Genomic DNA, 27,884 nt, shown 5'->3' on the forward strand with positions numbered 1-27,884 from the left:
TGGCATATGATGTGGCGTACTTTGTTTGATATTTCCACTGCGTCTACCAGGAGTAATGCTAGCTTGGCATGTAGCTTGAAATTTGGGATGAAGTGGGATCTTATATGTGATTCTACTTTGGCCCAAATTTGTGCAACTAAGGGGCATTCCCAGAACATATGCATATACGTTCCTACCTCTTTATTACACTTCCAACATAATGGAGATGTATTTGGCGCATAGGAAGCTATTTGTCTTGGTGTTACATACCACCTATATAGTATTTTTTTCGACATTTCCCAATGGGAGTTACATTTAGAGATTTTAGAGATCAAGTTACCAGCGGTGATTAGTTGCTTCACTGTGACCTTGCTACCCAAATCTGCCGACCATACTAATGAGTATCTGTTTATTGGTGATTGTCTATGTTTACTAAGTGTGTTGTACCATACCGATATGCCCCCTTTAAAGTGTCCTTTAAAGTTCAACATGGTGACAATGTTATGGTTGAGATTTAAGGTAGATATTTGGGTGGATTTGAATATATGAAAAATTCTGTGATAGGTGTATAGTTGGGATTGAGGAAGTCCGTATTGATGGGATAGTTCTGCAAATGATTTGATATGGTCACCTGCTAGTAGGTCAGATACATCTGTGATCCCTAGTGTTTTCCATTTCCCCAGGTTAAGATTAGGTGTAAAATGTTCTAGAACTGAAATTGGTACTTTTACGTTAATGTTCTTAGAGGGAGGAGGAGGGTGTTTAATGAAGTATTCCCATGATTTTAAAAGCGTTTGAATGGATGGAAAATGAGTTATGGGAGGTTTCGCTCCCATTGCTAAGCTTGATAGAAGATCTCTAAGATTGGCCCCAAGTAGTTGAGATTCTAGTTTTACCCAAGGTTTGTCTAGTGCTTGAATCCACCAATATCTAACCATGTCTAGATTAGATGCGTAATAGTATTGTTCAATGTTGGGTAGGCCCATACCTCCGTCTACTTTATTAAGAACCATAATTTGATATGGGGTCCTGACTCTTTTCCCATTCCAAATGTAGTTGTTTATACACTGTTTAATATCATGAAACCAGGACTTTGGTACTATTATATGGAGCGTGCGAAGGATATAGAGTATCTTAGGCAAGAGGAATAATTTAAAGGCCGCAACTCTTCCTGACCAGGATAACCAGAATTTCTGCATATTTGAGCAGTCTTTTCGTATATCTGCTAATAGGGGAACATAGTTGTATTTGAATAGATCTGACGTTGCTTTTGTTAATTGTATGCCGAGGTAGGATACTGCCCCCTCTGCCCAGGAAAATTTGTACTTTGTTTTTATGTGGAGTTCAGTAGATGGGGAGATATTAAGACCCATAATAAATGATTTATTTTGGTTGAGTTTATAAAGGGAGGCTTCAGAGAATCTGTGTAGATCCTCTAATAGGTGCGGTAGGGAGGAGTCCGGGTTTGTTATAAACAGTGCCACATCGTCCGCAAACATACTGATGAGATGTTCATGACCATTTATGTTTATTCCTGAGATCGCCGGGTTGGTACGTATTTTTTGTGCGATCGTTTCCATTAAAAGTACAAATATGATTGGGGAAAGAGGACACCCTTGTCGGGTCCCGTTTGATATATGGAAAGGTTTGGAGATAAACCCTGCAGCATTCACCCGGGCCGATGGGGCAGTATACAGTGCCATAATGGCAGAAAGAATTATGCCTGAAAAGCCAAATTTCTCCAATGTAGCTCGAAGAAATTTCCAGTGAACTCTGTCGAACGCCTTCTCTGCGTCCAAAGTTAACAGCAATGAAGGCGTCCGACAGAGCTCAATGTATCTTAAAACTGTTGCCATACGTCTAGTTGCATCCGAAGCCTGACGGCCTTTTGTGAATCCGACCTGGTCCTGCTCCAGTAGTGTTGGGGTAAACTGCATTAATCTTGTGGCCAGTAGCTTAGCGTATAGTTTTGTATCGGTATTTAGTAGCGAAATTGGCCTATAGTTAGACGTGGAGCAAGGGTCTTTCCCTGGTTTAGGTAGTACAGTAATTATTGCCTCTAGATATTCTGTTGGAATGGAGCCATTTGTGGCGAATTCATTGAAAAGTTTGCTGAGAAAGGGGGATAGGATTGGGACAAAAGTCAGGAAGAACTCATTGCAAAAACCATCGGGACCTGGGGCCTTGTTGCGTTTTAGGGATTTTATAGCGTTGTTTACTTCCTTACAGCTAAAAGGCGTGTTTAGTTGATCTAATTGGGAGCTGTTTAATTTGGGGAGACTTATGGAGTCTAGGAAGTTAGATATTAGAGTATCTGTAGGTTGGACTGTTTGTGTATCATTTCTTAAGTTATATAATTTAGCGTAGTAGTCGCAAAACATATCGGCAATTTGTTTAGGGTTGGATATTGTTTGTTTTGTGATGGGGTGCGTTAATGAGTGTATTTTAGCTTTGATTTGTTTTTGTTTTATTAACTTCGCTAGGTAAGATCCTGCTTTGTTGTTCTGGGAATAGAAATTTAGTTTGGCTTTTTGTAGCATAAAGTCATATCTAGATTGTAATATGGTTGTCAACTCCTGTCTAAGGTGAAAGAGTTCTTTTTCTAATTGGTGGGAGGGGTTTTGCTTATGGAGTTCTTCTCGACTTTGTATTTGTTTTAATAAGTATTCATATTTATTATTCCTTTCTTTTTTAGTAAAGGCTCCCTGTCTAATTAAGATTCCCCTGGAAAATGCCTTTAGTGCTGACCATATGCTGGCGTTGCTCATCCCTGGGGTACAGTTTCTTTCAAGAAACTCTTGAATATCCTTCTCTAGCTTATTAGCAAAATCGCTATTCAAAAGTAAAGATGAATTTAGTCTCCACAAAAAAGGTTTTTCCATAGATAGATTGTCCTTAATTAGTAGGTTAACTGGGGCGTGGTCTGACCACGTTTTGGTACCAATGGAGGAGTCCATCACCCCCTGCAGCATTATTTTATCAGTAAGAAATAGGTCTATCCCAGAGTGAGTTTTATGCACGTTTGAAAAAAACGTATAGTCCCGTTCCGAGGAGTGAAATATGCGCCAAGGATCATATAGATCATTCCAGTGCAGTTGCTTGTCAATAATTTGATGAGGGGAATTGGATGATGAATCCAGTTTAGATGGGCAAGCATTAAAGTCCCCTCCCATTATTAAGCAGCCTTGTTGAACTGATTTTATTTTGGTGCATAATTTCTGCAGGAAGGCTTTTTGGCCTGAATTAGGACCGTATAATGCTACTAGGGTGATGAGCTCCTCGTTGATCCTGCCAACAAATATTATAAATCTCCCATTTGGGTCTGAGAGAGTGAATATGGGGTCAATCTTGAGATCTCTGTGGAATGCCATCATGACGCCTCTTTTTTTTTTCTTAAAGGTGCTATGATATATATTTGGGAATATTACATTAGAGCACAGGTGGGTGTCTTTTTGTAAAAGGTGGGTCTCCTGTAAGAAAATAATTTGTGATTTTTGCGCCTTGATTTCATTCCACAGGAGGTGCCTCTTATACGGAGAGTTCAGTCCCCGAACATTAAGAGTAGTAATTTTTAAAGGCATTTGTATTTAGTCTTAGCAGTAAAACGCTGTAGGCAATGTGTATGTTTTGCATTAGTATTTCTGCAATAGGGAGGGTCTGAGGTCCACCTGGTTAATATAAGGTCAAACATTCCTTCAATTACTAACTTAATCAACATATAACGAGATAACATATAGCTGAAACATATGAGATAAACATAGAAAAAGCATAAATTTAAAGAATAAAACATCTTATTTGGGTAGATGTGTGGGACAAAGTTCCAGTCCTACACCTGTTAGTGGGGCACTAAATCCAATGGCAATATGGGGAGAGAACATTGGGCCTTGGAAGAGATTATCATTTTGGTGGGTCTATATAGTGTCAGCGCTTAGCTTGATGCTGCCAGGTTTGAGTTATTCTTGATGTTTTAGCTGCAGCAGCAGGAGAAGTGGAAGTTTGTTGCACAGGGATCTGCAGTTGTTTGAACAATTTAAATCCATTGTCAGATGAAAGGATTGTGTAGTGTTTATTTTGGTACGAAAAGAGCAGTTTCGTGGGATATCCCCATTTATATTGTATTTGTAATTGTCGTAAAGCTTTGGTGAAGGGCTGTAGCTCTCTCCTGAGGCTGAGCGTAGCCAAAGATAGATCTGCATATATCTGTATGTTTTTGTACGGTTCCGGTAGTGAGCCCGCCTTCCGAGTGGCGTTGGCTAGACCCTCTTTAACATGGTAGAATAAAAATCGAGCTATTACGTCTCTGGGTATGGAGTCTGCTAAATGTGCCGGCTTGGGGAGTCGGTGTGCACGGTCGATGGTAAGCTCTATTTCTGATGCGTCAGGCATGACCGCTTTGGCAAGATTTTGCAAATAGTGCTTGAGTTCAGATATCTGTACTTGTTCTGGGATACCTCTAAATTTTAAATTGTTGCGACGGCTTCTATCCTCTTGATCCGCTGCCTTAGCTTTAAGCCATTGAATGTCTGTGGTTTGTGAAGCAGAAGTGTCCACCATTGCATTATGCTCTGTTATAAGTTCACTCATTTTGTCTTCCACCATTGCAACTCTGTTTCCCAAAGCTGCCACTTCAGTGTGTAATCCTGCATTTAGTGATGAAATGTCCGCCATAAGAGATGCTCTAAATGATATCAGAATGTCCCTAATAAATGATTGCGTGGCTGTAATGTCAGTGGTAGGAAATGCATCTATCTGCAGCGTTGAGTCATCTGCCTGCGTGTGATATTGTGCTGCTGCACTTACCGAACTCCCCGAGTCACATCTGGGCCTCGATTTTGCTGGGCTGCCCGACGGAGAGGAGAGTGTTTCTTGCTGTTCCTCCTGGAGGTTCTTGGAGGTGTGTGGGGAATTATCGCTGTTGCATTGAGAGGGTGCCTGCGCAGCTTGTGGTTCTCCCTCCGGCCCGGCGCCATCTTGTGCCTGCTCTGTCTGCCGCGGGTGAAAAAAGTCTGTGACCATGAAATTCTGCTTAACAGACTGCAGGAGTACTGTGGCATCAGTGGATCAGTCCTCCAGTGGTTCAGATCATTCCTGACTGACAGAACACAGAGAGTATCCCTAGGACCTATAATGTCCAAACCTGCACCTCTACAATTCGGAGTGCTACAAGGATCAATCCTATCCCCTCTGATGTTTGCAATCTAAATGTTGCCACTCGGTACACTTATCCAATGACATGGCCTGACGTACCACTGCTACGCCGATGACACACAGCTATACCTGTCCTTCAAACCTGGTGAAACAGACCCTACTTCAAAAATAAACTCTTGCTTAGCTGAGCTACAGGTATGGATGAATGATAACTGGTTGAAACTGAATGCTGACAAAACTGAGGTCCTCTTTGTCCAAAGCCAGTGCTCGCCATCAAAACAGCTCTATCCTAAAGCAACACCAATCAGGATTGGGAATTCAGACATAAACAGCTCCAACCTTGTGCGCAGCCTTGGTGTACTAATCGATGGGGATTTGAGTTTCAGAAACCAAATTTCATCTGTAGTTAAATCTTCCTACTTTCATCTGAAGAACATTGCAAAGATTAAACATCTTATTCCCCCAGAGGATCATCCAACCCTAGTTCACGCCTTCATCACATCACGGCTGGACTACTGCAATGCCCTTCATGCTGGCCTCCCCAAAAAGGACCTGCGTCGCCTGCAATTAGTGCAGAATGCTGCTGCCAGATTGCTAACAAACCAGCCTCGCCACTGTCACATTACACCGATCCTTCGCTCACTGCACTGGCTACCAGTAGAACGGAGAATACTTTTCAAGATTGGACTGCTGACATTCAAATCCCTGCACAATCTGGGCCCTGGATACATGAAGGACTTGCTGAAGCTGCACCACACCTCCCACAACCTCAGATCAGCAAGTTCTATAAACTTGGTCACTCCCAGAGTGCACCTCAAAAAATCTGGAGATAGAGCCTTCTGTCATGCTGCCCCTACTCTTTGGAACTCACTGCCACACCCAGTAAAGACAGCACCATCCCTGGAGCTATTCAAATCCAGACTGAAAAGCCACCTGTTTAGCCTGGCATTTCCGGACTTATAAAATTCTTCCTCTGTACCACGATGGTCGGAGCCATGCTTATGCGCTTTGAGTCCTATGGGAGAAAAGCGCTCTACAAATGTTATTTGTTGTTGTTGTTGTAATTAATATAATCCAAAATTCCAAAGTCACAAAGTACCTCTTTCTCAAGAAAAATACAGTGCAAGTTAATCTGAAAAGCAACTCAGCAACAATGAATCACCACAATGCACAATAAATAAATACATTTGAAGAAGCCCAAGAAAAAGAGGATCAGCGTCATGGAGGAACACAAGTACCAAGCACTAAGGTAGAGAATGTGTGGACCAGTTTTAAAAGTTTCAAAGGTGGCTAAAATTGAAGAGAAATCGAGAGCCCAATATGGTGTAGTATGTCAAAATTGATTGGATAAATGAAACAGTGAGATGGTAATACTCACAAAAACGGGTTACCACCTAGGTAACCACTCATTAGGCAGGTGAGGAGATTAGACCTGTCCTCACTCAGGATTAAGAAGTCGCTCTCTGTAGATAGGAAGAAAGGGGGTAGATCACCCCTCCACCTGGGGTGGACTCAAATATATTGGTAGGTGAACAGAGGCGACAACAGCAATTCAGTTATAGCAAGCAGAGCACCTCTGTTTATCCCCTGCTTATTGCCTGAAGAAGTGGGCTGTGCCCACGAAACGCGTTGCATCTTTGGGGTATTTTCAATAAATGTGTATATCTATACATTTACAGTCCTTGGTGTCTGCTTTAACGGAGGCGAGTCCACCACTTCCTCCCAGCAATTTTTTAAAAATTTTATGTACTTTTATCCTTCTGGCGCCTCTGTTCACCTACCAAAAGGTGGCTAAAAGTGCTGCTAGCCTGGAAAGAGAACCACTATGAAAGAGAAGCCAAGAAATGGGTCATTAGACTGGGAGCAAGATAAGAAGATAAAAAGCCAACATAGGCTTTTTCCTCCACTCCCTCTCTACAGTTATACATATAATAATTCCTTTTTTTGTATAACGCTTTTCTCCTGTCAGACTCAAAGCGCTTGCGAGGAAGCTACTAGAGCGCACTCAGTAGGCAGTAGCAGTGTTAGGAAGTCTCGCCCAAAGAACTCCTTATGGAATAGGTGCTGGCTTACTGAATAGCAACAGCCAAGATTTGAACCCAGGTCTCCTACGTCAGGAGGAGACAGAGCCTTTAACCATTATACTTTGCAGCCACCATATCTGACACCTGTCACTGTTAGGGATCGCCAGTTTTAAATTGTGCAAATCATGATGCAAATCTAGCCCCAGTGGCGTAGCTAAAGAGCTGTGGGCCCCGATGCAAGTTTTTCATTTCAATAGTTTTTATTAGGCTTTATAAAGCAAGGTGTGTACAACAATTTATAAACAAAACTTCAGTAACATTCATGGAGAATAATAATCAGAAACAAGTTTAGTGTCGAAATGGAATTAGTCAACAGTGTACCAGTACAAAGGGGGAGGCTATCCATTGAACATCTGCAATACAGAAAAATTGTGGTAGGGGGCACTACATGTAACGAAGGATCATAGTTGTAGCGTAACTTATGTAGTGTTCTTGCATGGAAAAGGTAGCTGGTGTGTATATAATGTAAACAAAATTTCTCTCACCCATTCACTAAACCAGATTTCTGGCTGGGTAGGAGCCTATTTTGTTAAAGTATAGTGGAAGGCTAATGTTATCTGGCTCCCAGTGGAGGCAGGTGTGAGCTGCGGATATAGTCCGCCTCTTGTGCTTAAGAGGGTAAGGTACATATATTTAAAAGGTGCCTCTAGAACAAGGGGATTAAAAGGCAGGATTGAGTAGAAAGAGGGAGCAGAAAGAGATAAGGGAAAAGGTAAGGGGAGAGGGTTAAGGCATGGGACGAGGAGAGCCACCAGTGTCGAAGTTCAGTTAAGGTAGATAAGGCATGACTTGGGATCCAGGACAAGGCTAGAGGTTGGCAACTCTGGCGCTATTGTCTGTCCCTAAAAGGTACTCTATGAGCGGGGACCATATTTTATTAAAATATGGTCCCCGATGCAAGTTTTACAATGGGGCCCCCCAAGCAGTCTATACATAACAATTGATACGGCGCACCAAAACCTGTCAATGGCAACTACAGTGTCAGAGGTGCAAGAAGGGGATGGGGAGCAGTTTGTAAGTGATTACTACTATGCAAAGTATCTATAGAAGTGATTATTATGAGCACATTGACCAATAGAGAGCTAATACTGTAGTTGAGGGAGAGCCCTTCGGGGCCCCTCTGGCCCAAGGGCCCCAATGCGGTCGCTACCTCTGCACCCCCTATTGCTACGCCCCTGTCTAGCCCCCAAAACACAAAATGAGGTGGCAAATCAACATTCAACATTGAGGATCTCAAAGCTTGTGTTTGCAAAATAAATAAAATAGGAAAGAAAGAAGGAAACAATTGGAAAAGGATAGTCGAAAAATGGAAGTTGAAAAATGACAGTTGGAAAATAATGGCAGTCGAAAAACAGTTCAAATTTGGCTGTTGGAAAATGACAGTTGAGAAATGGCAGTTTAAAAATGACAGTTGAAAAACAACAGTTAAAATTTGGCAGTTGTAAAATGGCAGTTAGAGAATGGCAGTTGGAAAATGACAGTTGGAAAATGACAGTTGGAAAATGGCAGTTGGAAATGGCAGTTGGAAAATGGCAGTTAAAAAACAACAGTTGAAAAATGACAGTTGGAAAATGGCAGTTGAAAAATGACAGTTGTAAATGGCAGTTAAAATTTGACAGTTGAAAAATGACAGTTAGAAAATGGCAGTTGGAAAATGACAGTTGGAAAATGACAGTTGGAAAATGGCAGTTGAAAAATGACAGTTAAAAAATGGCAGTTAAAATTTGACAGTTGAAAAATGGCAGTTAAAATTTCACAGTTGAAAAATGACAGTTAGAAAATGGCAGTTGTAAAATGACAGTTGGAAAAATGGCAGTTGGAAAATGGCAGTTAAGTTAGAAAATGACAGTTGGAAAATGGCAGTTAAAAAACAACAGTTAAAAAATGATAGTTAGAAAATGGCAGTTGGAAAATGACAGTTGGAAAATAGCAGTTGAAAAATGACAGTTCAACTTTTAACTGCCATTTTACAACTGTCATTTTTCATTTGCCATTTAACAACTGTCAAATTTTAACTGCCATTTTTCAAATGTCAAATTTTATCTGCCATTTTCCAACTGTCATTTTCCAACTGCAGTGGCGGCTCCAGGAATTTTTTTGGGACCAATTTCCGGGGGAGCTGAGGACCTGCGGCGCGCGAAGCGCACCGCGGCAAAAAATGGGTGTGGCTACAACATCATGTGGCCATGACCGGATGAGGGCAGGGCTAACTGTAATTTAAAGTGAACCCAGGGTGAGAGTGATATGGTGGCTGCCATATTTATTTCCTTTTAAACAATTCTAGTTGCCTGGCAGCCCTGCTGATCTATTTGGCTGCAGTAGTGAACTGAATTACACCAGAAACAAGCATGCAGCTAATCTTGTCAGTTCTGACAATATTGTCAGAAACCCCCGACCTGCTGCATGCTTGTTCAGGGTCTATGGTTGAAAGAATTAGAGGCAGAGGACCAACACGGCAGCCAGGCAGCTGGTATTGCTGAAAAGGAGATAAATATGACAGCCTCAATATTATTCTCACCTCGGGTTCCCTTTAAGGGCTCGTTTCCACTGTAGCGGTGCGGAAATGCCTGGATTCCACCGCTGAAGAAATCGCATGCGGCTGCGTTTCCCCATGCGGATTTACCCGCGATTTTGCATGCGATTTCGCATGGCAAGGAGCCAGGCGAATTTAACCATGTCACTGCCTGTGTAAAGTTCCATTGCCTTTCATGCGAAATCGCGGGGAAATCCGCATGACAAAGCATGTGATTTCCCTATTGAATGCATTAGCGGCGATTCGCCCGCATTCCTGCCGCACGCGAAATCTGACGACCCTGTCGTGCAGATTTTTCCCGCACCGAAAAACGCCGCCGCCGCCGCACACGTGGAAACAGCCCCATCCACTAACATTGAGTATGCGAATCCGCATGCAGTGCCCGCATGCGGATTCGCTATAGTGGAAATGAGCCCTAAAAGTGCAGTGCAAAGACAGAGGGCCCAAGTTTTGGTGACCCTTTCCCCAGAAAATTCACATAATTGTGCAGGTTTTCTCAAGAAAATACACGTAATGTGAGCAGATTTGAACAAAAAACACGTTCAATAACCCCAATATGCACAATCGTTATCAGATATGACCCCAATATGCACAATCGTTATCAGATATGACCCCAATATGCACAACCGTTATCAGATATGACTCCAATATGCACAATCGTTATCAGATATGACCCCAATATGCACAATCGTTATCAGATATGACCCCAATATGCACAATCGTTATCAGATATGACCCCAATATGCACAATCGTTATCAGATATGACCCCAAAATGCACAATCGTTATCAGATATGACCCCAAAATGCACAATCGTTATCAGATATGACCCCAATATGTACAATCCTCAGCAGATCTGACCCCAATATGCACAATGCTCAGCAGATCTGACCCCAATATGCACAATGCTCAGCAGTTCTGACCCCAATATGCACAATGCTCAACAGATCTGACCCCAATATGCACAATGCTCAGCAGATCTGACCAGTGGCGGACACAGCCAGCAGTGGGCCCCTGTGCAAAATATCAATTGTGGGCCCCCCTGTGCAAAGAATGGGCGTGGCTAATGGGTGTGGATAGAACCTGCGGCGCGTAAAAAATGGCCGTGGCAATGATCGGATAAGGGCGGAGCTAACTGTAATTTAAAGTGATCCCGGGGTGAGAGTGATATGGAGGCTGCCATATTTATTTCCTTTTAAACAATACTAGTTGCCTGGCGGCCCTGCTGATCTATTTGGCTGCAGTAATAAACTGAATTACACCAGCAACAAGCATGCAGCTTAATCTTCTCAGTTCTGACAATATTGTCAGAAACCCCTGACCTGCTGCATGCTTGTTCAGGGTCTATGGTTGAAAGAATAAGAGGCAGAGGACCAGAACGGCAACCAGACAACTGGTATTGCTTAAAAGGAGAGAAATATGGCAGCCTCAATATTATTCTCACCTCAGGTTCCCTTGAAAAGTGCAACGCAAAGACAGTGGGCCCAAGTTTTGGTGACCCTTTCCCCAGAAAATTCACATAATTGTGCAGGTTTTCTCAAGAAAATACACATAATGTGAGCAGATTTGCCCAGAAAATACATTCAATCATGTCGGCAGATTTGCCCAGAAAATACATTCAATCATGTTGGCAGATATGCCCAGAAAATACGTGCAATGATGTCGGCAGATATGCCCAGAAAATACGTGCAATGATGTCGGCAGATATGCCCAGAAAATACGTGCAATGATGTCGGCAGATATGCCCAGAAAATACGTGCAATGATGTCGGCAGATATGCCCAGAAAATACGTGCAATGATGTCGGCAGATATGCTCAAAAAATACGTGCAATGATGTCGGCAGATATGCCCAGAAAATACGTCCAATGATGTCGGCAGATATGCCCAGAAAATACGTGCAATCATGTCAGCAGATATGCCCAGAAAATACGTGCAATCATGTCAGCAGATATGCCCAGAAAATACGTGCAATCATGTCGGCAGATATGCCCAGAAAATACGTGCAATCATGTCAGCAGATTTGCCCAGAAAATACGTGCAATCATGTCGGCAGATTTGCCCAGAAAACACATGCAATCATGTAGCAAATTTGCCCAGAACATACATGCAATCATGTGGCAGACCTGCCCAGAACATACACGCAATCATGTGGCAGACCTGCCCAGAACATACACTTGCTAAAATAAATAATAAAAAAAAACATTTACTCACCTGCAGCAGCAGACCTCCTGTCCCAGCCTCCATCCGGCGCGCAGCTTCCATGGTGGATAGGTAGCCTGGTGGGTGAGTGGGTAGGTAGCCTGGTGGGTAGGTAGGTAGGCAGCCGGGTGGGTAGGTAGGTAGCCCTTAGCGGGTGGGTAGGTAGCCTGGTGGGTGGCTGGGTAGCCGGGTGGGTGGGTAGCCTGGTGGGTGGGTAGCCTGGTGGGTGGCTGGGTAGGCGGGTGGGTAGGTAGCCTGGTGGGTGGGAAAGTGGGTGGGTAGGTAGCTGGGTGGGTAGGTAGGTAGGTAGCCTGGTGGGTCTTTAGGTAGGTAGCCTGGTGGGTTGGTAGGTAGCCTGGTGGGTAGGTAGCCGGGTGGGTGGGTAGGTAGGTAGCCTGGTGGGTGGGTAGGTAGCCGGGTGGGTGTGTAGGTAGCCAGGTGGGTGTGTAGGTAGACGGGTAGGTAGCCGGGTGGGTGGTTAGGTAGCCGGGTAGGTAGCCGGTAGTGTTGGGCGAACAGTGTTCGCCACTGTTCGGGTTCTGCAGAACATCACCCTGTTCGGGTGATGTTCGAGTTCGGCCGAACACCTGACGGTGCTCGGCCAAACCGTTCGGCCATATGGCCGAACTAAGAGCGCATGGCCGAACGTTCCCCGAACGTTCGGCTAGCGCTGTGATTGGCCGAACGGGTCACGTGGTTCGGACCCGAACGCGCTCTGATTGGCCGAACTGTCACGTGGTTCGGGTAAATAAATACCCGAACCACGTCATATCTCCGCCATTTGTCTGTGGGTTTAGCTTTGGGTAGGCAGGCAGGGTAGTTCGCGCTCCAGCCACGCTAGCCAGGGTCCCCCCCAGTCATTGTGTGTCGCTGCTGGGAATAGTAGTACACCGCTCGCTCAGCATTCTGTTTACTGCCACTCTGTGTACCTCGCTCAGCCACACTATATAGCATTCTGTTTACTGCCACTCTGTGTCTGCTGGGAATAGTAGTACACCGCTTGCACAGCCACACTATATAGCATTCTGTTTACTGCCACTCTGTGTACCTCGCTCAGCCACACTATATAGCATTCTGTTTACTGCCACTCTGTGTCTGCTGGGAATAGTGGTACACCGCTCGCTCAGCCACACTATATAGCATTCTGTTCACTGTTCTGTGTCTGCTTGGAATAGTGGTACACCGCTCGTTCAGCCACACTATATAGCATTCTGTGTACTGTTCTGTGTCTGCTGGGAACAGTAGTACACCGCTCGTTCAGCCACACTATATAGCATTCTGTGTACTGTTCTGTGTCTGCTGGGAACAGTAGTACACCGCTCGCTCAGCCACACTATATAGCATTCTGTTCACTGTTCTGTGTCTGCTGGGAATAGTGGTACACCGCTCGCTCAGCCACACTATATAGCATTCTGTTCACTGTTCTGTGTCTGCTGGGAATAGTGGTACACCGCTCGCTCAGCCACACTATATAGCATTCTGTTTACTGTTCTGTGTCTGCTGGGAATAGTGGTACACCGCTCGCTCATCCACACTATATAGCATTCTGTTCACTGTTCTGTGTCTGCTGGGAATAGTGGTACACCGCTCGCTCAGCCACACTATATAGCATTCTGTTCACTGTTCTGTGTCTGCTGGGAATAGTGGTACACCGCTCGCTCAGCCACACTATATAGCATTCTGTTTACTGCCACTCTGTGTACCTCGCTCAGCCACACTATATAGCATTGCGTACTCTGCCAGTCAGTGTGTATATTGCTGGGATCAGTAATACTCCACTCACCGTCAACCACTATATGAGCTCAACATGAGTTCCCCAGAGACCTCCGCTGTGAGCAGCACTCCCAACAACAGCAACAGCCAACGCCCCACGCAAGCTATAACATCCACCCCAGCAGCCAGTGGTCAGCAGCAGCCCTCCCCGGAGGAGAACGTTGTGTCCATCAGTCCGTCGCCAGAGCGATTAATGAGGGCTGCCATTGAGGAGATGATGGGGCCTGATGTGGAGGAGGAGGTCTGGCTCAGGCCAGCATCCCAAGTTAATGTTGAGGACGATGAGGGGTCTGTGTCTGGGGATGTTGGGGTGGCAGAGGTGGTGGGTGGGTCAGACTCAGGAGAAGAGTTGTATGATGAGGATGATGATCGGGACCATCTGTATGTGCCTCAGAGTCCGACCCCGGAAAACATGTTGTATCGTGTGTTTAGGTACTAAAATCTGCGTTCCCTCCCAGTAGTGTTGGGCGAACAGTGTTTGCCACTGTTCGGGTTCTGCAGAACATCACCCTGTTCGGGGTGACTATATAGCAGACTATATAGCATTGTGTTTAATGCCACTCTGTGTACACGGCTCAGCCACACTATATAGCATTGTGTTTACTTCCACTCTGTGTCTGCTGGGAACAGTAGTACACCGCTCACCCGCCACTGTATAGCATTGTGCTCTGTGTCACTGCTGACAATAGTGGTACACCGCTCACCCACCACTGTATAGCATTTCTGTACTGCCACTGTACTGCTGCCAGTCAGCGTGTACTTTAAGGATAAGTGAAATGAGGAAGAAATCCGGTGAAAGAGGGAGGGGCAAGGGAAGAGGTGTTTCCCCTGACGGTTCACGTACAGGCCACAGGGGAGCACCCAAGAAAACCCACTCAATACTGCCCATGTTGTCCAGGACAACAACCCTCACAGATCCAAAAGAACAGGACCAGATAATTACTTGGATGACCTCTCAAGCGTCCAGCAGTGGGTTAAGCAGCACCAGCACATCACGCACGAGGTCCGAGTCCTCAGCCAGTTAAAGTCTGGGCTTTCTTTGAAGACTGCACTGAGGATGTTACCATGGCGATTTGCAAGGTGTGCAAGACCCGCCTGAGCAGGGGGAAAAGTATTAACAACCTCTCCACCACCAGCATGAGCCGCCACATTCTATCCAAACATCCCACTCTGTGGGCAAACGCGGCAGGACAGGGTACCACCAGCAACACTGCCTCCCTTGGGTTCACCAGACTCACCACCAGACCCGCCTCAGCAGCAGCAGTAGCCCAGCCATTGCGTGGTTCACAACATTCACAAACATCAGACGATGCTGACACTGTCACTTTCCGGACTAGTGCTCTTGAGGTCTCCCAGTGTTCATCAAACACAACAACCAACAGCCCTTCGGTGTGCAGCGCTACGGTTGAGTTGTCTGTTTCTGAGATGTTTGAGCACAAGAGGAAATTGCCAGCAAATGACCCCCGGGCCGTGGCAGTAACAGCCAGCCAGCATAGCCAAGCTTCTGGCCTGCGAAATGCTGCCATATCGAGTGGTGGAGACAAACAGCTTCAAGGGCATGATGTCAGTGGCCATCCCACGTTACGTGGTTCCCAGCCGCTACCACTTTGCGCGCTCTGCAGTGCCTGAGTTGCATGAGCACGTGGTCAGCTAAATAACCCGAAGCTTGAAGAATGCCGTTGCCTGCAAGGTTCACCTCACCACTGACACCTGGACGAGTGCGTTCGGCCAGGGTCGATACATCTCCCTTACCGCGCACTGGGTGAACCTTGTGGAGCCTGGCAGCGATTCCTCACCTGCTACGGCGCGGGTGTTGCCCACGCCGCAAACAGCTGGATAACAACAGCAGCACCTACCTCTCTGACTCCTTCTCCTCCAACGCATCTCAAAGCTGTACCTCATCCGGAAATGCTAACCCAGCACCAGCAGCAGTAGGATCGTGGAAGCAGTGCAGCACAGCTGTTGGCATGCGTCAGCAAGCGTTGCTGAAGCTGATCTGCCTTGGGGATAAGCAGCACACAGGGGAGGAAATTTGGAGGGGAATAAAGGAACAGACGGATTTGTGGCTGGCACCGCTGGACCTGAAACCGGGCATGAAGCTAGACACCTGGCACGAACTGGCAATGTACGCAATAGAGGTGCTGGCTTGCCCGGCAGCCAGCGTTATGTCGGAACGCTGTTTCAGTGCTGCCGGAGGCATCATCACAGATCGGCGTATCCGCCTCTCCACAGAAAATGCAGACCGTCTGACTCAAATTAAAATGAATCAATCCTGGATTGGAAACGACTACGCAACACTCCTGGACCCCAACCAAGTAACATGACCGATGAACATCTGGGATGGTTTAGCGTTTCCGGTCCCTGTTTATTGAACCTCTCATCTGTATTACATTTATGACTGCATGGCGGCAAAAAGCATTGCTGCTATATCCGCACGCTTTTTGTCCTCATGCAAGGCCTGGGTTGTTGTGTCTCACAAAGCGTGGCCTTCTCCTCCTGCGCCTCCTCCTGTTCCATCACGTGTGCTGCTGCTGCTGCTGCTGCTGGGTTAGCGTTGCCGCGTGGTCCCTGTTTATTGAACCTCTTATCTTTATTACATTTATGACTACATGGCGGTACAAAGCATGCTATCCGCACGCTTTTTGTCCTCATGCAAGGCCTGGGTTGTTGTGTCTCACAAAGCGTGGCCTTCTCCTCCTGCGCCTCCTCCTGTTCCATCACGTGTGCTGCTGCTGGGTTAGCGTTGCCGCGTGGTCCCTGTTTATTGAACCACTTATCTTTATTACATTTATGACTGCATGGTGGTACAAAGCATGCTATCCGCACGCTTCTTGTCCTCATGCAAGGCCTGGGTTGTTGTGTCTCAAAGCGTGGCCTTCTCCTCCTGCGCCACCCTCCTCCTGTTCCATCACGTGTGCTGCTGCTGGGTTAGCATTACCGGTCCCTTTTCCTGGAACCTCTTATATGTATTACATTTATGACTGCATGCCGACAAAAAGCATGTTACCTGTGCAAAGAAAACAGACATTTCCCGCATTTAAAAGACAGTTTTCCCTTTGAAACTTTAAAATCGATTTTCTCAAAAACTATAAGCTCTTTTTGCTAAATTTTTTTTTCCTCTTGTACCCACTCCCAAGGTGCACATACCCTGTAAATTTGGGGTATGTAGCATATAAGGAGGCTTTACAAAGCACAAAAGTTCGGGTCCCCATTGACTTCCATTATGTTCGGAGTTCGGGTCGAACACCCGAACATCGCGGCCATGTTCGGCCTGTTCGGCCCGAACCCGAACATCTAGATGTTCGCCCAACACTAGTAGCCGGGTGGGTGGTTAGGTGGCCGGGTAGGTAGCCGGGTGGGTGGTTAGGTAGCCGGGTGGGTGGTTGGGTAGCCGGGTGGGTGGTTGAGTAGCCGGGTGGGTGGGTAGCCGGGTGGGTAGTTAGGTAGCCGGGTAGGTAGCTGGGTAGGTAGGTAGCCGGGTGGGTGGTTAGGTAGCCGGGTAGGTAGCCGGGTGGGTAGGTAGCCGGCAGGGTGGGTAGGTAGCCGGGTGGGTGGTTAGGTAGCCGGGTGGGTAGGTAGCCGGGTGGGTGGTTAGGTAGCCGGGTGGGTGGGTAGCCGGGTGGGTGGTTAGGTAGCCGGGTAGGTAGCCGGGTGGGTGGGTAGCCGGGTGGGTGGTTAGGTAGCCGGGTGGGTGGTTAGGTAGCCGGGTGGGTAGGTAGCCGGGTGGGTGGTTAGGTAGCCGGGTGGGTGGGTAGCCGGGTGGGTGGTTAGGTAGCCGGGTAGGTAGCCGGGTGGGTGGGTAGCCGGGTGGGTGGTTAGGTAGCCGGGTGGGTGGTTAGGTAGCCGGGTGGGTGGGTAGCCGGGTGGGTGGTTAGGTAGCCGGGTAGGTAGCCGGGTGGGTAGCCGGGTGGGTGGTTAGGTAGCCGGGTGGGTAGGTAGCCGGGTGGGTGGTTAGGTAGCCGGGTGGGTAGCCGGGTGGGTAGGTAGCCGGGTGGGTGTGTAGGTATCCGGGTGGGTAGGTAGCCGGGTGGGTGGTTAGGTAGCCGGGTAGGTAGCCGGGTGGGTGTGTAGGTATCCGGGTGGGTAGGTAGCCGGGTGGGTGGTTAGGTAGCCGGGTGGGTGGTTAGGTAGCGGGGTAGGTAGCCGGGTGGGTAAGGTAGCCGGGTGGGTAAGGTAGCCTTTAGCTATCCGGGTGGGGGGCCCGACTCCTATCCTCCCTCACCTCGGGGGGCCCCCTCCCGGTATGCGCGGCGGCCGGCGGGAGAGCAGAAAATACAGGAAGTCTCCGGGGCTGCAGCAGACGCTAGAGGCAGCTGCCGCTTGGTCTCCGATATGTCTCCAACTTTGTATACTGCTCGCTACTTCCTGGTTTAGTAGCGAGCATTATACAGAGTTGAAGACAGGGGAGACCAAGCGGCAGCTGCCTCTAGCGTCTGCTGCAGCCCCGGAGACCTCCTGTATTTTCCGCTCTCCCGCCGCATGAGGGGGGGGGGGCGAGGTGAGGGGGGAGGACAGCAGTCGGGGCCTCCCAGGTTAAAAAAAAATAAAAAGTAAAATTAAAAAAAAACCAGCAATACTTAATGGGCCCCTGAAGCAGCGGAACTTCAGGGGCCCTCGTGCGGCGGCACGGCCTGCACGGCCGCATGTCCGCCACTGGATCTGACCCCAATATGCACAATGCTCAGCACAGGCAGGCAGCCCTCATATCTCTATGGTGTGGGTAACACAGGCAGGCAGCCTCTATTACTATGGTGTGGGTAACACAGGCAGCCCTCGCTGGATCTGCTGGTAACAGAGGCAGCCCCTATCACTATGGTGTGGATAACATGGGAGGCAGGCAGGCAGCCCTCCCTGGATCTGCTGGTGACAGGCAGGCAGCCTACATATCTCTATAGTGTGGGTAACACAGGCAGGCAGCCCTCGGTGGATCTGCTGGTGACATGCAGGCAGCCCCAATCACTATGGTGTGTGCAACACAGGCAGCCAGCTTTCCCTGGATCTGCTGGTGCCAGGCAGCAGCTCTGCACAGACATCCTCTTACCAGGTTGAGCACGGTCTCCACAATGTCCCTGTTGCTGACTTCCCCGACCTGGATGAGGACGGCGAATTTCATCCTCATGTTGCGGATGGGGACAGACGGGTTGATGACCCCTCCGGGCAGCACCATGGAGGAGCACGAAGCCCAGGGGGCGTTCGCCAGCGGCTTGTCACTGGCCATCATGCTGCAGGCTGGGAAAATGGCCGCCCGAAGCCCTGCACTGCAGACTCCAAGTCTGCAGAGCAGGGCTTCGGGCGGCCATCTTACCGTAGCCCTGCTCTGCTGTTTCGGGCTGCCGCTGTGAACTGACTCGGCGTCTCTTAGACGCCTGAAGTCAGTTCACGCCAGGGGGTGTTTGGGGGTGCTTGGACAAATTTCTATTTCTAATTTTTATTACAATGTGGCGGTGCAGTAAGCTCCCGATGACGCGAGCAGGAGCTAACGTTATTCGTCTGTTTAGACGAATATTAAAATGGGACCGGCGGGGGAACGGAGGATCGTAGGAGGACGGCATGGGACATTACAGCTGCAGAGGGGCGATAGAAGCCCCAGATAAGTGTCAGCTTGTTTGATTGATTTTTAGAATCCCACAGAACCTCTTTAAAGAAGACCTAAACTCAAGTACTGCAGTCAAGGAAAACAAATACTACTGCGCATGCGCAAACACCGACAAGGAGAACTTTGGGGCTCCCAGAGCTGGATCCCTTCTACTGTGGAGAAAGGGGGAAACCTCTTTAGAATACAAAGGCCTCCCTTTCCCTGAGGTAAGTACCCCAATGGTATTGGTGGGTAAAACGACTACAATTAGATTGCAAGCTTTCATATTGTCAGTATTGGCAATCTGTTGGTAGATTGCCAATATAGGTAGCCAGCCTTGCAAGCTCCTCTCTTTCCCCTCCCCCGCATACATATGAACTGCCCACCGGGAGACTTGGGCGCAGGATACAGCTGGTATACGGCTATTGCTGGAAGCCGAATTGCAGTGTTTTAAAAGCAACTTCAGCACTGTCTTCCGATGGCACAGAAGTTACTGACTGTGCGCTGCTATAGTTGTAATTCCTATTTCGGCCTATGATGGCACCGGCTGCGCCCAAATCTCCTGCACTGTTATCACAGATCCTGCCCACCTCCCCCCCCCCCCTGCATAATCATAGGTAGTCTAGTCCCACCATCAGAGAGCTGAGAGCTAGGCAGTGACTCACCACAAAGTTCGGCTCCCCCCTTGCTCACTCCTTGCTGTGCTGCCCTGTGGAATAGTTCACACCTCAGGTCATCGGTAAGCCAGCCGCAGAGAAGTTACAGTGAGGCAAATGGTGCATGGTGACGGCGTGTATACTTCAAATACAGGAAATGTGCAGTGATGTCCCTTTCTGTATCTGCCTGGCTGTCTCCTCCACACTAATCTGAGGTCTGAAGTATGCTGCAGAGCAGCACAGCAAGGAGCGAGGGAGGAGGAGCCAAACTTTGTGGAGGCAGGACAGGACCAGGAAAGTGGCATGTGGGCAATAAAGTGGATGGCAAACCTGGTGTGTACCACCTGGCCAACAGCAAAGTGCCACCGGTGGTATGCGTACCACAGGTTGAAAAGCCTTGCTTTAGATGTTGTCCTGGGGTCTTTTGTGGCCTCTCGGATGAGTTTTCTCTGCGCTCTTGGGGTAATTTTGGTCGGCCGGCCACTCCTGGGAAGGTTCATCACTGTTCCATGTTTTTGCCATTTGTGGATAATGGCTCTCACTGTGGTTCGCTGGAGTCCCAAAGCTTTAGAAATGGCTTTATAACCTTTACCAGACTGATAGATCTCAATTACTTTTGTTCTCATTTGTTCCTGAATTTCTTTGGATCTTGGCATGTCGGCTAGCTTTTGAGGTGCTTTTGGTCTACTTTTCTGTGTCAGATAGCACAGAGAGGTGTGGCAGTAATCAGGCCTGGGGGTGACTACAGAAATTGAACTCAGGTGTGATAAACCACAGTTAAAGAGAATCTGTATTGTTAAAATTGCACAAAAGTAAACATACCAGTGCATTAGGGGACATCTCCTATTACCCTCTGTCACAATTTCGCCGCTCCTCGCCGCATTAAAAGTGGTTAAAAACAGTTTTTAAAAGTTTGTTTATAAACAAACAAAATGGCCACCAAAACAGGAAGTAGGTTGATGTACAGTATGTCCACACATCAGGGCCAGCCCTAGACTTTTTGCCGCCTGAGGCAAATTTTTAAAAAAATGCCACCGCCGCCCCTCCCCCCCCCCTCGGGGGGGCCGCCGAGCTGGAGGGGTAGCTGGCAGGACGGGGGTATTGGGCCAGCGGCAGGGAGGGGGGTCGGACCCCTCCCTCGCCTGGGTCCCCCGTCCTCCGCTCCCCTCCAGCCTAAATAGACGCAGCCGTATGTGTAAGAGGAATGGGCGGGGAGGACACTCACCTCTTCCCAGCATGCGCTCCACTGACATCACTTCCTGCAGCGTTGCAGGAAGTGATGTCAGTGGAGCGCACGCTGGATCGAGGAAGAGGTGAGTCCTCCCCGCCCGTGCCTCTTACACATACAGCTGCGTCTATTTAGGCTGGAGGGGAGCGGAGGACGGGGGACCCAGGCGAGGGAGGGGGGGGTCCGACCCCCCTCCCCGCCGCTGGCCCAATACCCCCGTCCTGCCAGCTACCCCTCCAGCTCGGCGGGCCGGCTCCCCGCACCCACGGACGGGCGGGTGCCGCCCCTGGAAATTTGCCGCCTGAGGCAAAAGTTTCACCCCGCCTCATGAGCGGGCCGGCCCTGCCACACATAGAAAATACATCCATACACAAGCAGGCTGTATACACCCTTCCTTTTGAATCTCAAGAGATCATTTGTGTGTTTCTTTCCCCCTGCAGCTATCTTCCACTGAAGTGACAGGCTGTTTCTTCCTGCCGAGTGCAGACAGCTCTGCCTGTATGTAATTCCTCAGTATGTGAAAGCCCAGCCAGCTCAGAGGAGGATTTATCCAGCTTGTAAAAGATAAGAGAGAAGAGAGAAGCTGTCCTAATCTAAATAATACACAGGCAGTGTGCAGAGAGGGGCCTGGAGGGGGGAGATGCATCCTAGAACCACAACACTGAAGAACTTGGCAGCCTTCCAGACACAGGCTGACAAGTCTGACAAGAGAGAGATAAGTTGATTTATTACAGAGATGGTGATAGTAGAACGTGCTGCAGTAAGCCAGAGCACGTTAGAATAGCTTTTGGAACTTGTAGGATGATAAAAAACAGGATGCAATTTTTGTTACGGAGTCTCTTTAACCTCCTTGCCGGTCTAAAAAATCCGGCAAGGAGGCAGCGCCGCACTTTTTTTTTATTTTTTATTTTTTAAATCATGTAGCGAGCCCAGGGCGTGACGTGACATCAGAGGGAACTCCGATCCGCCCCTTAGCGCTGCCTGGCACTGATTGGCCAGGCTGCGCAGGGATCTGGGGCGGGTGGGGGGGGCGGCTCGGCGCGGCGAATCGGTGGCGAGCGGCGGCGATCGCGACCTACACGCAGCTAGCAAAGTGCTAGCTGCGTGTAGGGAAAAAAAAATTATGCAAATCGGCCCAGCGGGGCCTGAGATATCCTCCTGCGCAGGTTACCCCGAGCTGAGCTCGGGATAACCGGCAAGGAGGTTAAGTTATTTTTTAACAAGGGGGGCAATCACTTTTTCGCACAGGGCCATGTCGATTTGGAGTTCTTTTTCTCACTAAATAATAAAGAAACATCATTTAAAACTGCATTTTGTGTTCAATTATGTTATCTTTGACTAATAGTTAACGTTTTTTGATGAGCAGAAACATTTAAGTGTGACAAACATGCAAAAGAATAAGAAAACAGGAAGGGGGAAAATAGTTTTTCACATCACTGTATGTTTTGTTTTTTTCTGTCATAGTTTGGCTGACACTGCTGCTTAAAGCCCTATTTGATGACCGGTTCTCATAGAAGACCAGCATCCCAATAACAGGCCTAGTCATCCTCCCAGCAAGATCTACAGCTCTGCAGAGACAAGTCAGCTGTATTCGCATGAAACTTTCATATGTAAAGTGATGGATAGCATCCTGCAGCTCACAGCTTCCCCTTTATAGGCTGCATAAAATAAGCCTGTCTGCAGCCATTCAGAAGAAAGGGGTGTCGGCATTACCTGGTAAACTTTGGATCTCTGCCCTGTGAAGTCGTCCCACAGAATCACAGTACCTTCATAATCGCTGCTGGCCAGGAGGTTCTTGTGGTAACTGCTCCAGCTTATGCAGCTGCAGATAGGAAATAAATAAAGGGGCGAAAAAATAATTAAACAAAGGGAAAGAGAAGCCTCACAGCCTGCACAATGTCTGCAGAGATGCCCTACTGACTCAACACCTGCACCATCCAACACACGGCTCCAAACACCTGACAGCAACACCTTCCCTTCAGCCTGGAAACCATCTCGCAGCTAAAGACTGTCAGGGGGCTCTATTTATTGCAAAATAATTGCTTTCTTGAAAGCAGGAAGGGAAAAAAGGCTCACCAGTAAACTGTCACAATCCCCACTGACAGCAGCGTCTGGTTTTATGTCTGGATTAATTTGTCAGAGAATATTGCTTTTTTTTTCAGGGATCTCGGAGGTGAAAATATACAAAAGACATGGAAATCCTGTAACGTGGTTGTTTACACTTGTATCACAAAGTCTGATTAGGTTATACAGCATAAAAAGTGCCAGAGCAGATCTGTGTGCAGGTAGGCTGAACGTGCGTCTCTCAGTCCATACGTGGCTCAGATAGCCTTTTGTTTAACCAACGTTTACCTTACAAATTTAGGAGGCCATTGTGAATGTGGCATTAATGGAATGCCACAAGGAAGTTTCAATCACTAAGAGATAAGTATGCAGTTCTATGCCAAGCCTCATACACGAGGACTGACGCCCTCACTGTTTGGGACCCTTGGACAATAGTTTGAAGCAGAGTGCTGTGTAGACTGTCACTAGCTTCCAGACTAGCAATGAGTTCTGTTGCTAAGGATGGGGTGGTGGAGGGATGATAGCCCGGAACACTACAGTGTGGGAGGAGGGGTAAGGGGAAGAAGATGGCCTCAGCCGGCGCTTGAACGAGATCATCCAGTAGGTAGGATCCCCCATCAAGACACTGGGGCCATTGTATACGTGCTGGATTTTAAGCAGAGATGTCCCTGACCAAGAACCATCTGACATTAAGGCAGACTTTAAAGTCATTGCACACTGTGCTCTGCATATGAAAGTTGACCTATACTCTCTATAAAGTTGTTTTTTTTTTTTAATCTGAAGCTCTGTTTGGAGGGTGGGATGGCGGTGCACAACGTGCAAGGAGGAGGAACAATGAGCTCAGAAAAGATGATCAAGCACTCCAGATCTTTTAGCCAGCCGCCACTGCTGAGTGTAGTATAGCTTTTGTATGCACATTTAAGCTTCGTACACATGCTAAAACTTAATAGTCGGAAAATGAAGTGATCCCCCACGGTTAGTAACGTACCAATGACTTTGCTGCATATGTGACTTCAGCAATGACACATCGACTGCCCCCAGCCTGGTATTTACCAGAAGTGCAAAACTGAGTACCCAGAAGCGCAAGATTCGCAATATGAGAGTATTTTTAATGGATCGATCATTTGTCACTGTGTGGTACAAACTATTAAAACCAATTATTGTTTGAACTGATCTGCCAAGACGGATCAGTCTCCATGGATGATAATCGCTGTCTTTTACCATTGTATGTGTTTTTACTGTCTGTATATGTTTAGAAAGGAAAAATAAATACAGTTTCTATGCCCACTGGTCTGGAGCCGCTCTAACCTGCCAACAATAAGGAAGGTGCGCCGTGTTCCTTATTGGTATTGTATCCCCTAAAGTGAACAAGATGCGGCAGTCTGGCAAATAGAAAGCTCAGTTGTAGTCACATGACCATGCCTTTTACAAGAAGAGAGAAAAAAAATTAAGGTATTAAACATTTTTTAAAAGGTTGGGGTAGGTTGGGCGGAGTGCCTGATAAGGAAAGTTGGGGGGGAAAGGCTGCGCATCCCTAAACACATGTTGCAATTGAATGGTTAATCGCACAGGCATACACCGCCTCTGCCAGACTGAAAAATGCATGCCCTGCATCCAAGACAAGTGCTAACATTTATTAAACTAGGAGGTACTTTAGCTTCCAATATGGTTTGCATGCAAAGTATATTATACTAGACACTTGCGCCACGGTGAGGTCTGCCTGTGCGATTAACCATTCAATTGCAACATGTGTTTAGGGATGCGCAGCCTTTCCCCCCCACCTTTCCTTAACTTTGTAACTATGTAACTGTCAGGTTAGCTGCTCCCAGCCCCTCCTCCTGAGTTTCCTGTTTGCATGATAAGTAGTAGCAGATTTGCATATGATTTGCATCTGAATTGAATGCGAAGTGTGCAGAAAGTCTATATAGGTGCTACACACTGAGCTGGTGGTCATTTCAGATGCAGCCTTAGTGGTATGCACTGGCGTTCTTCTCGCTGTTCTACCAAATGGAGTGCCTGATAAGTTTATTCCTAGAATTTCAATTCGCCCTCTCAAGGTTTCTTTAGAAACTATTACTGTCAGTCTTGAAAAGATTTCTGAAGAATGAAAATTGTTAAAATGATGTTATTCTAGAGAGAGGTAGGCCATGTCTATTATGTACAAGGCTCACCTTAATCAACTGAAATGCAAACCCTTTTGTCGACTCAAATGGATTAAGTCAACTAGCTGCATGTTGTATTCTTTCAAAATTGTATACTTTCATTAAGTACTCTTCAATAATAGCTTAGTAAATGGAAGAAAACAGAGGAAAAATGTGCTAGTCATTATTGCTCAGAGGTTTTGCTGCAACGAGGAAATTGTGTAACCAGTCACCATTATCCATAAAAGCAAAAGGCAAAAGTCAATGCATGTTCAATGGGTAACCACAATAATAAAATACATTTTAGAAAGCATTCAAAAAACCTTTTTCTTTAATAAGCCAGTTATACCGCATTATTAATCTTGTTACTGAAACTGTATATAACACTGCAACATGCTCCATCATATACAGAAAGTAGGTTGCATGAGTACGTTGGTCGCTTGCCTGCTTTCCTACCGCTATCCCGCTTCACGACCCTAGTAAGGCTACTTTCATACAGGCAGTTAAAGAGCCATTTAAAAAAGGAACTGTGGTATACAAAAAGTGCATCACGAGAGGAATCATGTTTACTACTGGAGCGCAGAGCTAGAGGGTTTTTTTTTATTCCCTTAATTAAAGATACACCCCTTTTTACCTTATATGGATACCCAAGTTTTCAGTATGAAAACTAGGTTGAAATTGGTTTGCCGTCATAGTCTGCAATGTTAAAGTGCACCTGAACTGAGAGGGGTGTGGTGGTTGCCATATTTATTTCCTTTTAAACAATATCAGTTGCATAACAGTCCTGCTGATCTGTTTGTCTACACTACTGAAACAAGCATGCAGCTAATCCATTCGGAAATACTTGATCGGCATGGCTGTTCAGGGTCTATGGCTAAAATGATTAGAGACAGATGCTAAGCAGGACAGCCAGGAAGTCTGCACTGTTTAAAAGGAAACAATTATGTCAACCTCCATTTCCCTCTCAAATCAGGTGTGCTTTAGGTGCGGCTAAAGTGGTGGCAGCAGACAATTTGGGCGCCGGAGGTAGTCGAAAAGTCAGAAGCAGCGCATATATCAAACTGACGAGATCAATGTTTAGCATCAGACACCGGTGTTTAATGGCACTGACAGTGGTGGCAGGGGTAAGTGATCTATAGCCACTTGCAGAGTTAGCCGAAGGTGGCGACGGGGTAGTGTTAGGTGTAAATAGGGGTAGGTTAGTGTTGGGAATACGTGGGGGAGGTTAGTGTTAGGAGTAGGTGATGGAGGGTTAGTGTTAGGAGTAGGTGTTGGAGGGTAAGTGTTGGGAATAGGTGGGGGAGGTTAGTGTTAGGAGTGGGTGGTGGAGGGTAAGTGTTGGGAATAGGTGGGGGAGATTAGTGTTAGGAGTAGGTGGTGAAGGTTAGTGTTAGGCGTAGGAGGTGGAGGAGGTGGAGGAAAGTGTTAGGAGTAGGTGGTGGAGGTTAGGGTTAGGAGTAGGTAATGGAGGTCAGTGTTAGGAGTAGATAATGGAGGTTAGTGTTAGGAGTAAGTGGTAGCGGTTAGTGTAAGGAGTAGGTGGTGGAGATTAGTGTTAGACAAAGGGTAGGAGGATGGTTAGTGTTAGGAGTAGGTGGTAGAGGTTAGTGTAAGGCGTAGGTGGTGGAGGTTAGTGTTAGGCGTGGGTGGTGGAGGTTAGTGTTAGGCGTGGGTGGTGGAGGTTAGTGTTATGAGTAGGTGGTAGAGGTTAGTGTTAGGAGTAGGTGGGGGAGGTTAGTGTTAGGAGTAGGTGGAAGAGGTTAGTGTTAGGAGTAGGTGGGGGAGGTTAGTGTTAGGAGTAGGTGGTGGAGGGTAAGTGTTGGGAATAGGTGGGGGAGGTTAGTGTTAGGAGTAGGTGGTAGAGGTTAGTGTTAGGAGTAGGTGGTGGAGGGTTAGTGTTAGGAGTAGATGGTAGAGGTCAGTGTTAGGAATAGGTGGTGGAGGGTAAGTGTTGGGAAAAGGTGAGGGAGGTTAGTGTTAGGAGTAGGTGGTGGAGGGTTAGTGTTAGGAATAGGTGGGGGAGGTTAGTGTTAGGAGTAGGTGGTGGAGGGTTAGTGTTAGGAATAGGTGGGGGAGGTTAGTGTTAGGAGTAGGTGGTGGAGGGTTAGTGTTGGGAATAGGTGGGGAAGGTTAGTGTTAAGAGTAGGTGGTGGAGGGTTAGTGTTAGGAGTAGGTGGTGGAGGGTTAGTGTTAGGAGTAGGTGGTAGAGGTTAGTGTGAGAATTAGGTTACAATGAGGGATAGTAGAATACCGGTATAATTACCGATATTCTACTACTGGTTTCACCAGACACCCTCATTTCCAGATGCCCTTTTTTCATGTAAAATCCCTACACCAACCTCTTGGCCAGGAAAGGCTTATGATGTAAGAATGGCAGCAGGGCTAGATATCTGGAAAGGCGACAAAGGCCCAGGCCTTGGGCGGCGGCAGCCTGAGGGGGCACCTGGACATAAAAGAGAGGTAGCTGCATATGAAAGAGGAGGCTAAAAAAGTGGAGAAACATA

The 27,884-nt window shown here is 47.3% G+C and overlaps 1 pseudogene; it reads right to left on the reverse strand.

Annotated features, from left to right (window-relative positions):
• Positions 1-27,884, reverse strand: part of LOC137522056 (E3 ubiquitin-protein ligase COP1-like) — a 199,341-nt pseudogene that overhangs the window by 152,647 nt on the left and 18,810 nt on the right.

The sequence above is a fragment of the Hyperolius riggenbachi genome, chromosome 6 (genome assembly GCF_040937935.1).
Source record: "Hyperolius riggenbachi isolate aHypRig1 chromosome 6, aHypRig1.pri, whole genome shotgun sequence".
NCBI classification, from domain to species: domain Eukaryota; kingdom Metazoa; phylum Chordata; class Amphibia; order Anura; family Hyperoliidae; genus Hyperolius; species Hyperolius riggenbachi.